This window comes from Gopherus flavomarginatus, chromosome 1 (assembly GCF_025201925.1).
Source record: "Gopherus flavomarginatus isolate rGopFla2 chromosome 1, rGopFla2.mat.asm, whole genome shotgun sequence".
NCBI lineage: Eukaryota > Metazoa > Chordata > Testudines > Testudinidae > Gopherus > Gopherus flavomarginatus.
This window is the reverse complement of record NC_066617.1, coordinates 226,782,930-226,797,397: the sequence shown is the minus strand read 5'-3', so window position 1 is coordinate 226,797,397 and position 14,468 is coordinate 226,782,930. Positions and strand designations below refer to the sequence as shown.

The following is a 14,468-nucleotide window of genomic DNA, read 5'->3' as shown; positions in this document are numbered from 1 at the left end:
CTCAAGTGACTCTGAAAGAGAAGAGTGTTGAATTTGATGTGGCATGTCAGGTAAATCAGTTACTTCTAGGTATGTCCAAAAATGAAGTATCAGTTAGAAAATAGCAAGATGTTTTGGACCTGCTGTCATTTTTCCACATGGAATAACTACTAAATATTGAATGTTTAGATCTTGATACAGAATAGAGGAACATAATATACCTCCCCTAAAAGTGAAACTTGATCAACAATTAATCTCATACCATGGGGTTTTCTTATTGTTTCATACATTCGTTTGAAGTGTATTACTGTTAATAATTCATTTGAGTAGATTTAAAGGAGGAAAACAAATGTATTCACAACTTTTTTTATTTTTGAATTAAATAGCTCTGTTCTCCAGGTGGAAGGAGCATTGCAAAAATAAGTTGCTTAGGCTTACTGTATTCCTCCAAGGGAGAAGCAAATACATTCTACAGCAGGGTTATCAAACTAATTGCTGTTATTTTCATATATCAGGAAAAGAGCCATGATCTAGAATGTCAGTATGCATGGGATCTGTTGTGGCTTGATCCCAATTTCTGCTGTGATGATGTGTGTTCACAGCAGGTGGAGCTCCACTGAGACTAGTAGGAAACAGGTGCTCTGTTCTCCTCTTATAATACACTGGGCCAGATCCTCAGAGGTTGTCAGTTGATATAGTTTAACTGAAGTCAATGGTGCAACATTGATTTACATCATCTGATCATCTGGCCCATTAATTTTAATACTTCCTTTAATGCTCCTGTGTATACAAGTTTGATCATTTTCAAGAAAGGTCTTATAGATGTGGTATAGTAGAGCTACTCATGGTTCACTTTAATTAACATGAGCCATAGGAGCAGCGAATGTGCTTTCCTTGTATGTTAATCCACATGCCGTTGGTGTTTTGCCTTTTTCTAGTGCTAACATCCTGCAGTGTCACCTTTAGGGCAATACAAATTAAGTCCAAAAACTGTCATCTCTGAGTAATCAGTGAAAGTAGAAACAAATGATTCATCTAGTGGGTTGTGAAGTCCAATTGCTTTATAGCGCTCTTCTGTGCACATAAATTGTTTATAAATTGTATCCCCTTCCTCATGTCTGCAGCCAGTGCTAGAGGAAATCTAAATCAAGCCAGGAAACCTTAAAATCAAATGTATTGAAAATTGGGAAGTTCGAAGTTGGAATTTTTCTGTCTTTAGAAGTATAATGAATTTTCAGCACCTCTTCTTATGTTCATATAATGTTCATTTTTTTCTGCATTCACCACTTTTCTCCATTCCATGCTCTCCTTTCTTTATATACATACTTTAAGTGTGGTTTTCTTCTGAAAAATGCTATTTTGGGGTTACATGATTGTTGTCATCAGTGACTTCCATATCCAATTTGCTTAGTTTCCAAAAATGTTTTTTTTTCCTAACTAGTAGCACCACAAACTCCACCAGAATCTGAAAATGAATCTAAAGTCTTTTTGCTTATGTATAATTGACAGTAAGGATAGCTGTGTAGTACCATTAACCTTCAGGGAGATTGTACATGTCTCTCAAAAAGAGAAGACACAGGACTGGGATGTAGTAAACACAAGGGGGGTTGTTTATTCAGAATGCTAGACACACATACACCATGTGTCTCCTTGGTGTTCTAGCTCTTAGATGGAGGAAAACAGTTTAAGCTGCACTATGTTACCACACTGTACGGTCTCTCTGTATTTCCGGACCATATTAAGCAATTGTGAAATAGAGTGTTTGACATCCTATATAAGTAAGGGTGTAATGTGGCTTCCAGAATCTGTTACTAGCAGTGAAGCTGAGAAGGAAAGAGACAAACATGGAATCCTTCACACAACACCATCTTTGATGTCGCTTTGTAGAGAAGAACCACACTTGAAGACATTGAAAATCCTGTGTATTAAGGCTATGTGGTAGACCCCTAAAATTGTACTAGTAGTATAGGTACAACAGAGGAAATACTGGCAGAAGAGTAAAATGGAAATATCTTCACAGGACTAAAGTTTTATAAATACTTTTAGGTCATAGTTCTGAAAATACTGTTTATGAATACAGCATTGTTTGTTATGCTGCTTAATTAAACTAATATGATAAACTTGCTTCTTCACTCATAATTGTGTGATTTAAATTAGCATTTAGCTTAAATAAATAGATTTTGCCACTTCTTACTTATACTGAAGGTATGTATGAAAGTAATAGCTATCTTGAAAGCTGGCAAAACTTCTGCTTTCTAGTTCCTGAAGAAAATAATGAGCACAAAGTTCATGCCATAAAAGAAATTGTGTGTGTGTGTGTGTGTGCGCGCACATGCGTGCATATGTGTGCACATGTACATTTTAAGGACAAATACTTTTAAAACATTGCATGATAAATAATAGACCATATGTCTGTGATCTGTGAACCATCAGTTATCTACAGAGTACTTGATTCATAGAATTTTAAGAGCAAAAATGGACCACTGTGAACATCTAGTCTGACCTCCTCGTAACACATGCAGTTGGACTTTCATGAATTAATTCTTGCTTCAAGTCCAATAATTTTGATTGTCTAAAAGATATGCTCCAGTTCAAAGATCCAGTCTTGATTTAAAAATTTCCAGTGATGGAGAATCCACCACAACTCTTGATAAGTTGTTCCAAAGGTTAATTACCTCCACCTAAAATGTTGTGCCTTATTTCTAGTCTGAATATAATCTGTGCCTTATTTCTAGCTTCAACTTCCAGACATTGGATCCAATTGTACCTTTGTCTGCTAGATTGAAAAGCCTTCTATTATCAAATTTCTGTTCCCCAAGTAGGTACTTATCAAGCAAGTCACACCTTAACCTTCTCTCTGATAAACTGAACAGATTGAGCTCCTTACGTCTCTCATTATAAGTCATGTTTTGTATTCCTTTAATCAGTCACGTGACTCTTCTCTGAACTATGTCCAGTTTGTCAGCATCCTTCTTGAAGTGTGGACACCAAAACTGGATACAGTATTCCAGTAGCAGTCACACCTGTGCCAAATACAAAGCTAATATAACTCCCTGCTCCTACTTGAGAGTCCCTATATATGCATATAAGGATTACATTAGCTCAGTGGTTCTCAACGTATTTACAGTTGTGGGCTTCATCCAATACTACCTGTATGGCCCTAAGGATGTCACTTGGGCTGCAGCTGTATGCTGATTGGGTTGCAAGCAGCCCACGGGCCACAGGTTGAGAACCACTACATTTTGGCCACGCATCACACTGGAAGCATGTTCAGCTGATTACCCACCATGACTCCTAAATCTGCTTTCCAGGATAGAATCCCCTATCTTGTAAGTATGGCCTGCATTGTTTATTCCTAGTGTATGATCTTATATTTGGATGCATCAAAACAGATTTTTTTATTGCACTTATTTTACCAAGTGATCCAAATCACTCTGTATCACTAATCTATCCTCATTATTTACCACTTCCCAGTTTTTGTGTCATCTGCAAACTATCTCAATGATGACTGTATGTTTACTTACAGATCATTGATAAGTGTCACATAACATGGGATTCCTAGAAATCCATGGAGTCATTCCTCATTTACATTTACATTTTGAGACTTATTAGTTAGCCAGTGTTTAATCCATTTAATACGTGCTATGTTCATTTTTTATGCTGCTGGTTATTCACAGATACAGCCAGTGCCATGGAACCAGCTGGCTGTCGTCTTGCTTTTAGCTAGTTCTGTACATGTCTCATCAGAGAAAAAAAATGCATGACAAAAAAAAAACTACATTGACAAATTGGATTATTGCCTATATTAATTATACACTACTGTCCTGTAAATAAAACTGGTAATTGTAATTAGCAATGTTCATTATAATTCAAAAACACAAAACTACCATTTATGTGTTAAAATTAAAAAAAAATCAACCCATTATCTCCTGAAATATGTGGTCCAATTCAGAAGAGGTTTATCATCACACACAAACTAAAAATTAATGATATGTTCTGAGTTAATAACCTGAGACCTTTAAAAACGTGGTAGTCTGAACTGTATTATTTTGTTGGTGGTTTTTTATTCATTTTTCTTTATCAGAACAGTGATATTACCAAATCCTTAAAACAATTTAAGGGTTGTAATTGACTTACCATGGCAACAAATGTCTGCTCAGGAAACATGTTAAAGAGTTATGACTTTAAAAATGAAATAGCTGTTAATTATATCCAATAAATGTGTTTAACTGTTACATCAGTATGCACATGTCCTTTAACAAAATGTGAAAGCAAGCTAGTTTATATTTTAGTCTGCGAAGGTGATTAAAGGTGGATAAAAGAGAGAAATAATAATTTTAAGATTATCCATCATGTCACTACATAATTTTGGATTTTTTTCATTCTGGGAAACGTTGCAAAACTACATTGATTTTTTGACCAAGTTGTTCTTTCTTCTTCAATGTTGTTGAGGAAATATCAACCAGAGTGTTAATATTTTTATTAAGCCAAGGCATACTCTTTCAGCTGCTGCTATAATCCAAAGCACAGTCAGGGGTTCAAAGTGATGTATTACTGTGGATACAAAGTGGTGCAGTTAAAATTGTCTTGGACCTTTGGGGCTCTGACACACACAGTTACATAAATTTGCTGTAGTGCACTTCATAGGAATTTCCCCACCATGTTATGCTTTATTTTGTTACAGGAAAAGAAAGTAGTTATTTAAGAGGTAAATTGTGTCATGGGGTCAAGGCAAGTTGTATAACGTAAATAAATAATACTTTCTATTCCTCTAGAAATAGCACTACAGTTGGAAGGAAAAAGAAACTGACTTAACACAATAGAACACTATGCAAGTAAAACAAGCATTATTCATAAATTGTTCCCAAATAAAATGTAAGATATTGTTATTGTTGACATCGCTAGTAATCAGGTTCCCCATGAAAGGCAGGATATTAAAATTTTCCCCTTACCATACTATAATGTAACAAATAGCCATATTACATGTATGTCATTTCCCCCCTTTTCCAAATGATTTTATACTCTGTTGTTCTTTCAGTGTATTAGTCAGTTCCTGTTGATCTGCTGTTTGTAAAGGTGGCTAAACAGTATTATAACTTTGCATAGTCTCTAGATATTCAGCACCATTTTAAATCATTTTGACACTAAGGGTATGTCCACACTACCTGCTGGATTGGCGGGTAGCGATCGATCTATTGGGGATCGATTTATCACGTGCTCCCTGTCGACTCCGGAACTCCACCAGGATTAGAGGCGGAAGCAGAGTCGATGGGGGAGCCGCGGCCGTCGATCCCGTGCCGTGAGTGTCATAACATATTTCCCAGATTTGGACCTTAGCGTCCAAAATATGGGTGTTAGCATGAAAACCTCCAAGCTTAGTTACCAGCTTGGACCTGGTAAAGCTGCCACCACCCAAAAAATTAGAGTGTTTTGGGGCACTCTGGTCCCCCCAAAAACCTTCCCTGGGGACCCCAAAGACCCAAATTCCTTGAGTGTTACAACAAAGGGGAATAAACCATTTCCCCCCCCTTCTCCCTTCCAGGTGTTCCCTCCCTGGGTTCCTGGAGAGATACACAGAAGCAAGCTCCGTGAATCTAAACAGAGGGACTCCACCCTCCCCGTTTCCAATCCTGGAAACACAATTACTTCCCTCTTCACCCAGAGGGTATGCAAAGTCAGGCTTAGTAAATCTAACACAAAGAGATTTTCCCCCTGACTTCTTCCTCCCACCAATTCCCTGGTGAGTTGCGGACTTAATTCCCTGGAATTCCCACTAAAGAAAAACTCCAACAGGTCTAAAAAAGAAAGCTTTATAAGAAGAAAGAAAAATACATAAAAATGGTCTCTCTGTATTAAGGTGACAAATACAGGGTCAATTGCTTAAAAAAAATATGAATAAACAGCCTTATCCACAAAGAATACAATTTAACACATTCCAGCAACTACACACATGTAAATACAAAAAAAACAAACAATATAAACCTATGGTCTTCCTATCTTTGTACTTACAACTTGGAAACAGAAGATTAGAAAGCTGGAGATAGAAAAATCACTCTCATAGCCGAGAGGGTCAGACACAAGACAAAGAACAAAGAACTCACACACAAACTTCCCTCCACCCAGATTTGAAAAAGTCTTGTTTCCTGATTGGTCCTCTGGTCAGGTGTTTCAGGTTACTGGTGTTACCCCTTTACAGGTAAAAGAACATTAACCCTTAGCTATCTGTTTATGACAGTGAGGACGGGAGGTAAGTTGAAATAAGATACATTGACTTCAGCTACGCTATTCTCGACCTCCCCAGTGTAGACCAGCCCTGAGTTAGCAATACTTTTTTTGAGTGATGTTCTTTTCATTGAAAAGACTGGACTTATTCGGTGGTTGAGATGTAACTGATAGAGGCCAGAAGCCAGAAAGGGTGGGTGGAGAGAGAAGAGACACAAGCAGAACAATTCTTGGGATTTTTGTTGAAGTTTAATTAATTTATACTTTGAGATACCCTCACATTTGATTGATATTTATATATTAAATATGGGAAGATGTGAGCCTGAGGCCACCATTAGCCTCTTTCTTCAGGTTTGGTACAGTTTTTGCACACTTGCAACTGAGGGGAAAAAAAACCCTAAAACAAAAAAGATACAAAAATGGCTTCCTTTTTAACCAGGAATAGGAATCCAAAAAAGATGGAAAACATTTAGGTGACTTTCAGCACCTTTCTATAGTATTGTACAATTAATTAAATACTCATCACAATGAGCGCCCATGTGAAAAAGCCTAGCATTCATGTCTCCACTTTGTACATGGCGAAATAAAGGCAGAGAGGTTAAGAGTTTTGTCCAAGGCCATAGAATCAGTGCCAGGGATGGATTAGAGGGAGCCCCTTGCTCTTAGTCCGTCATCTAGATGAGGCAACTAGTCATCCTATTTAGTTGACTCCTACCTTGTTACCAGAGATTATGTTTGCTCACCAGTGTTGCTGTCTCCGCAGCAGGCAACCATCTGAGGTCATGGAGGTCTCAGCAACATCCATGATCCACACCCAGGTAGCACTGATCCCAGCAGATAAAAATTGATAAAAAGTGAAACCAAACATTGAACTAACAGGCTTTATGGAACCCAAAAGACCAGATAGGGGGTGGCTATGGAAAGAAGTGCATGATATTTAGGAGAAATCTAACTAACTTCTAATCCTAGTCATTGTTTTATAATCTCAAATCTTGTTTTTTTTGGCAAAGAAAAAAATCTAGAAACATTTTTAAGTAAATTAAATTGAGAATTAATTTTCATATTTAGAGGTCCAGTGGGGATGAGGGACTGTGGCTACCAATTTTTCTAGACCCCAAAAGCCAGCCATTGATGAGAGGTAGATTCTGTCTCATATATTTGCTGTTCCTCTCCACATGAAGACTGAGATAAAAGAGAGAGAGAAAATACTTGAAGAAATACTACTTACTTTTATTATTAAGCTTTTTGAATCAAGGAAATGTATTAAGAGAGTATGTCTGCATGAAACCTTGTAGAGCATGCACATGAGAAAAGGGGGTCTGCACTTCTTCATACAACACAAGTCTCCTAATAAACTAGTACACAAAGACCTTTTAACATGTAAATAAAGGATTAAAGCTCTTAGATCCCTGGACAGAAAAGGCAACGTTGCAGGCTGGGAGGTCAAAAGAATTAGTATTTTATTTTCATTTTAAATTACTTCTGCTTGATTATTTTTCTTTATAATTGTGCACTTTTAACAAAACAATTACAGGGAAAAAGTAAAAAATACAACAAAACCGATTTTAAGAAGGTGTTTAAAATCTGGACACTTGTTATCGTACAGTTGCAACATATGTTGCTTGGCGTATTTTCTACTTTCAGTTGCCTAAAGTACACAAAGTGAAATTATTTAAACATCATACTATCTAGTGCTTCATTTGTTCCAGGGCTGAGCGCACCTCTAGACTGGCAGTTCATAGCCCCGGCTGCATCTATTATGAATGTAAAAAAATCGCTTGAGCCCTGGCATCTAATTGCTTGAGCCCTGGCACATGATTACTACTGCCCTGGCACCTCATTCTTTACAAATTAAGCACTGTGACGATCTCTTTTTTGATTCAATAGTCTATAGTTACTCTGATCACTTCGTAGTATAAAAAATCTACCAGTTGATCTGGAGAGCCAGCTAAACCTGGATAATAGTGGAAAATGTTTTGCACAAACATTTGCTTTAATTTTTAAACACTAGATTGAGCAGTGTTCATGCCTCTTTTTCATTTTCTTTCCATGAACTTTTATGGCTGAGTAGCATGAATGTTTGCAGAATGATTTTAGGTTTATGCTTGAATTCCCAGGAAGGCAAATTTTATATTTCTTTTTGCAAACGTTTATCAGACACCTGATTAAAAGAATTTTGCACGTCCAGTTAGGGTACAAAAACAGTGCTATATATCTGTTGACAAATAAGAAACAGCTCTTGAATTTCAAATAAGAAGCCATAGGTTAAATAAAATTCATGAAGACTTTTTTGTAGAATAGTGCATACATTGTGAAGAAATCGCAATCTGTGCACAAAAAAGTAGGCAAAATGTATTTTAATTTAATTTGTTACAAATTAATTCCTTAGTTCTAGATATAACTGTGCTACAGTACACAAAGTAGCTTCCATTGAAGACTTAAGAAAATAAAAACCCATCTGCAGGTGGTACACATCATTATTAAAATTCCCCTGTAAATGAATGAATAAATATTTGTAACCTCAGCCAGAATTCTGAAAAATGTGGGTGCGTACAGTTAGACTCCTAACTACATAGTAAGCACCTAGATCCAGCTTGATTTATTTTCAGGTTTGGAGTGTCCCCAGCTCCCACTGAAATATTAATAATCTATAAAAATCCAACCCTGCTCTGGTACATGAAAATTATTTTAAATCAATACATGTTGCATTAACTAACTCAAACTTTACCAGATGATACACTCTACCTTCCTAACTGATCCCCACTTGTGCCTGAAAGGAATTCACCTTAAAAAAGACAGGAGGTACCACTGCCTGCTCTCCTTCTTGACTTTCAGTGGAGAGCAGGTGTAAGTCGCAGATGAAACTCCATAGGAGCCTTCACTGACTTAGTGTCTTCCCAGCTGCCCAGTGTTGCCTTATCTTATGGCTGGTGTAGGCTCCCAGATAGGGGGAAACTCTGGCTCCTTTCTACCCCATCAGTCTCCCTTCATTGAACTTTCTGCTATGGATGAATCTGGACCAACAAATCTACACTAAAAACTGAGAAGGAGAGGATAAAGTATCTGTAGCTGTGCATCTGTGGAAGAGGTAAGAATGCAGGGCAGCCCTGCTTTGTTCAGTAGAAAAAGGAATAGGTTTACAAAGTTATAGAAGGATAAAGAGTGCTTAAAAGTTTATTCAAAAGCAAAGCTGCTAGTAAAATATTCTCTTTAATGTGATACAGAGTGAAACAGTTGTCAGTGCTATGGATGTATCTGACACCTATTCATACCTTGTGCTGTCACCCTCCCCACTATGCTTCAGCTATATAAGGCTTTCCCAGTTATGGACAGTTGCCTCAATGGAGGGAGTTCCTCTACCAATCATTTTAATTGTTTCATTATGTTGGGAAATGAGCAGACTGAGGAGATAACTATAGAATTCCAGCCTCGCACCTACTGGAGCACGAAACAGTCATGTGCACAATCGCAAAGAGTCTCAGGTTCTAACATTGCCTGTAGCCAGGGCACATGGCTGTTTAGTCCAGGTCTCCACCAGTTTTCTCAAACACGACCTACATAATGAATAAGCACATCTCCCTTTTTGGGTGGAGGAGATAGGCTTCCAACCTCCGTTTGCCAAGAATAAGAATCTGAGTGATGTTGTACGTCATCTTTCCTTGTACTATGGAAAAAATAATCATGCATTAGAGAAAATGTTGAATAGGGAAGTGAACAAAGTGATAAGCGATATCACCATCAAAGGCAGGATGTCATGAATCCTAATAATCTTGCTAGAGAAGAAAGTTGAAAATACCTAAGGAGTGCATGGAAGTATAAGGATGAACAATAAATGGTAGTTTAAGCAGTGAAGAGAATTGTTTTATATTGTCTAGATTTAAGGCTTTTATTCAGTTATAACATTACTGCTTAGCTCAAGCCAGCTTGTATACCAGCAGTCCCCTCAATAACCTGTTCTGTAGGTTCTACCCTGGGCAAATCTTGGAGACAAAACTTTAAACTGAAGACATAACTGCCACATGCAGATGTGACCTCTGATTTCTGACTAGGCATGTTTGCCTAATATATGCCAAAATATTAATGTTTTATCCTTTTTTTGTACAAAATCATTCTAATTAATTTCACTTATTCCTGTGTTGTGATCTCAGTGTCATTCATATCACAAAAAGGAAAGTAAGGCCACATCTGCATTCCTTACCTTTGAAAGAAGCATTTAAATAACACTGATTCAACAGTTTGGGGTTGAGGGGTGGTCACCAGTTTAGAAAGATTGCTGTGAAGGAACAGTTAATGTGGAGGATTTCAGCTGTGTTTTGCAGCCTCTTGCACTGTTAATTAAATCTGGAATTACTATTACAACAAAACAATGCGGCTAAGGAGAAAAGATGAGGATGGCACATAGGTAAACTTGAAGTGCACATCACTTTTTAACATTTAATTCAACTTGTTTGTTGCCCTCTCACTGGTCAGTCTGAGTGTGTGGAAAGAATGAACTGTTATAATTTTCTGCCATGTGTGACAAGGCACTTCCTCCATCTCGGCAGGCTCAGCACATCCCCCCTCTGGCGGTGGGGCCTGGTATAAGTCAGCCCCATTCTGGACAGTATTTATTCACCCTCTTGAGGGTTTATTTCCCGGTATTTTCCAGGCAGGCCTCAGGAGTACCCCTCCACTAAATAAACAGAAAAAGAAACCAGTTCCAATGCAAAACAAAGGGGGACATCTTTCCCATCCCCCTCTCTGAGGGTGAGTGGCCTTGTTATTGGCCCTGGGGTGCCAGTCGTTTCCCTAAACAGGCAATATGTTATGTAGCTTCCCGTGTAGGGAGAAGATCAGCCATCTACCCTGCAGCAGCTTCTCTCTTCCCCTCTCTTACTGGAGGAGGAGTTTTTAAAGGTCTCAGGCAGCCCTTAATTGGATTCAGGTGTCCCTACTTGACCTGAGGTAGCCCCTTTTCAGCTTATAGGGAAAAGAGCCTTTTTCCTTCTAGTGCTAATATACCTGCCTTGGCATTTTGAGAAGCAGATTGTTTCTTTACTGCCTCATGGACAGCTGCAAGCATGAACATGACCAGGGGAATGAAACAGCATGCAGAATTCTTGCATTCCTTAGCACAACCTTTTGTATTAGGGACTTTTTTATTGATATGGGATGTTGAAGTTGAAGATCTCAAAATGGAACAACTGTTAAGTGTGATTTGATCACCCGGGCAGCAGTTGGTTTGCATAATCTGAAATGTGTACAACTGTTGTGAAATTGAGGTGCTGAATTCCAGAACTTCAGTGTGGAGCTTTTTTCTTTCTTTGATTAACAAGCCGCCACTAGTCCATTTTTAATGTTCTTCCATCAAGAAAACTGTATAACTTAAAATTTTATTTCTTTATTTGCAAATGAATCTCATTTTGAAAAACAAAACTATGCTCCTACAGTTGTCCAGCCTGTCTTTGTCATGCATAATAAAACAAAGAGAGAGAGAGAGAGAGAGAGACTTAGTAAGGTATGTAGTCTACCCTACCAATGCAAGATTATTCCCAGCAGTATATTATCTAGTGCTTTGTCAAGTTTAATTTTACATTGTCAAGAGAGGTAGATCTACAGTCTAATACATCTCACCATTCAGAAGCTTTCTTGATTTTCTTTTTTCTGTCTATGTTTCCCTGTTATCTATTTCGTTTAATCATTCCTGGTTATGTCCCCATTGTATCAGTCTGCAGAATTCTTCTTCCTTCTGTGATGTTTACATCCTCCCTATAGCTCTAGCTTTCCTGTCATGTCGCCCTATGGTAGTACAATTTAGAGACTGTTATAGACCAATTGAATCAGTAACTCAGTTTCTCTTTTGTTAAATGAAAGGTTAAATGTGGCAGGATGTGTAGTTGTTTCAGACAAAAATACATCTTGGGTACATGGTGAAGCAGCAGGCTGTGTCACATGAGAAACCTTGAAGTGTGTTTATCTCATAACAGCTAGACTCCCTGGTGTTCTTAACCCACCTAGAAAATTGTATACCTGGCCATTTGAGTGGCAAAATAAATAGTAAGGTTAAATAGTATTGAACTTGTCATGAATATAGGGGGAAGGGTAGCAACCTTTATGTATGCCAGCCCATTCAGTAGCATAAATCCCTCCTTGGCAGCTGTACTGGATTGCTTAACCCTTTGGAGATACCCTGACATGAAAGACCCCCTAAACTTATATTCTACCATCTTAGCTTAAAATTTCTCCGAGGCACAAATTCCTTTCCTTGTCCTTGGATAGTATATTGCTGTCACCACCAAGTGATTTACACAAAAATTCAGGGAAGGGTCACTTGGAATCCCTATTGCCCCCTCCCCAATATATCCCTCCCAAGCCCCTTCACCCCCTTTCCTGGGGAGGCTTGAGAATAAAATACCAACCAGTTGCCTTAGCACCATGAACTCTACCACACCCTTTGTCTTTAGGACACTGAAATCAATCAGGTTTTTAAAAGAAGAACTTTTATTATAAAGAAAAAAGTAAAAGAATCACACCTGCAAAATCAGGGTGGAGGGTAACTTTACAGGGTAATAAAAAGATTTAAAACACAGTTACAAAAACAGGAATGAAACAACCTCTATAACACAGGGAATTCACAAGCCAAAACAAGAGATAACCTAATGCATTTCCATGCCCTACTCCCAGTTTCTGTGGTTTTAAATGGATTATTCCAGGTATATTTTTCAGGAGATATTGTACCTGCTTGGCTTCTCCCTCCATCCGGAGAGGGAACAACACAAAGAACAACAAAACAAATCCTTCCCCTGCAGATTTCAAAATATCTTCTTTCCTCATTGGTCCTTCTGGTGAGGTGCCAACGGGTTTATTTGAACTGCTTAACCCTTTACCGGTAAGGCAATCCAGTATAGCTGCCAAGGAGGGATTTTATGCTACTGAATGGGCTGGCATACATAAAGGTTGCAACCTTTCCCCCTATATTCATGGCAGAACTATATGGTTGTCACATAACGTCATGGATTAGAAACTTAGTTGGCCAATCAGATTGTTCTTTGTGTTAACCAATTTCTGGTAAATCACTAATTTTCTTGACTGGCAAGCAAGATACTCAAGTATGGACACAGCCCCTCTAGGCTAGTGGAGATTTGAAATCCTCTGAAGCTCTTGTGGTAGCAAAAGGAAGACAATTGAGTCATTCTTCCCTTATTGCAGATGATGCTCAGTGTTTGTTCATGGCAGTCAGAGATGGTGAGCTGGCCATTACATAATCTCTTATGGACCACTGAATAGGTGGATTTTGTGATATAAAAAGAAAGAAGAGAGTTCTAAAAAAGTCCCCAAATGACAGAGTTGAGGGAAGCAATCCCATCACTATTTAAAGTAGATCATCGCTTATTATCTGCTATCACTCATAGAATCATACGACTGGAAGGGACCTTGAGAGGTCTTTTAGTCCAGTCCCCTGAATTCAAAGCAGGACTAAGTATTATCTATACCATCCCTGATAGGTGTTTGTCTAACCTGCTCTTAAAAATCTCCAACGACGGAAATTCCTCAATTTATTTGAGTGCTTAACCACCCTGACAGTTTTTCGTAATGTCCAACCTAAACCTCCCTTGCTGCAATTTGAGGCCATCGCTTCTTGTCATTACCTTCAATAGTGAACAACTGTGGTAGACTGGTATGTGTTCTGTGAAAGTATCTACATATGAGGATCAGCATCAAGTGTAAAGGCAAGACAGCAACCATTAAAGTACTTGCAACTCATGCTGGAAAACACACCAGCAATAACTGTCCAATTACTATCTAAATATTTAGAGAACAGACATAGAGAAAATAAGTGGAAAAAGGCCTAATTCTGTGTCTGAATCTAGGCCTTTTTTAACTTATTTTCTCTACAGTTGAGAATCTGAGTATTTGTATGCATTCTTGTCAGATTTTCTTCTCAAAGCAACTATTTGCAGATTGGAAAGCTTTTGAATTCTATTTTACACAGAAACTATCGTTATAACTCTCCAACAAATTGGTAATAGATTCATTCGACTGTACATCCCTAAATAAACAAAACAAAAATACTGTTCTCTCCGAGTTTTTTGTAGTTGCTTTTAATGTTGATTTTGCTTCTGAAAAGTTTTATCTGTAACTCAGCCCTAAATATGTTTTGGGTTGTTTTTTTTTCCTTATTTTTGTCTGCTTGGCCACATTCTGAGATGCTTTTTAAAAAAAAGTTATATAGTCTACAGCTAAAGAACTTCTTCCCATATCATAGGGTGGACATCATTTTCACTGAA

General features: G+C 37.9%; 1 protein-coding gene across 4 annotated transcripts in view; it reads left to right on the top strand.

Annotated features, from left to right (window-relative positions):
• CNKSR2 (connector enhancer of kinase suppressor of Ras 2) overlaps positions 1 to 14,468 on the top strand; it is a 368,568-nt gene that overhangs the window by 246,085 nt on the left and 108,015 nt on the right. The gene's annotated exons all lie outside the window — the stretch shown is intronic.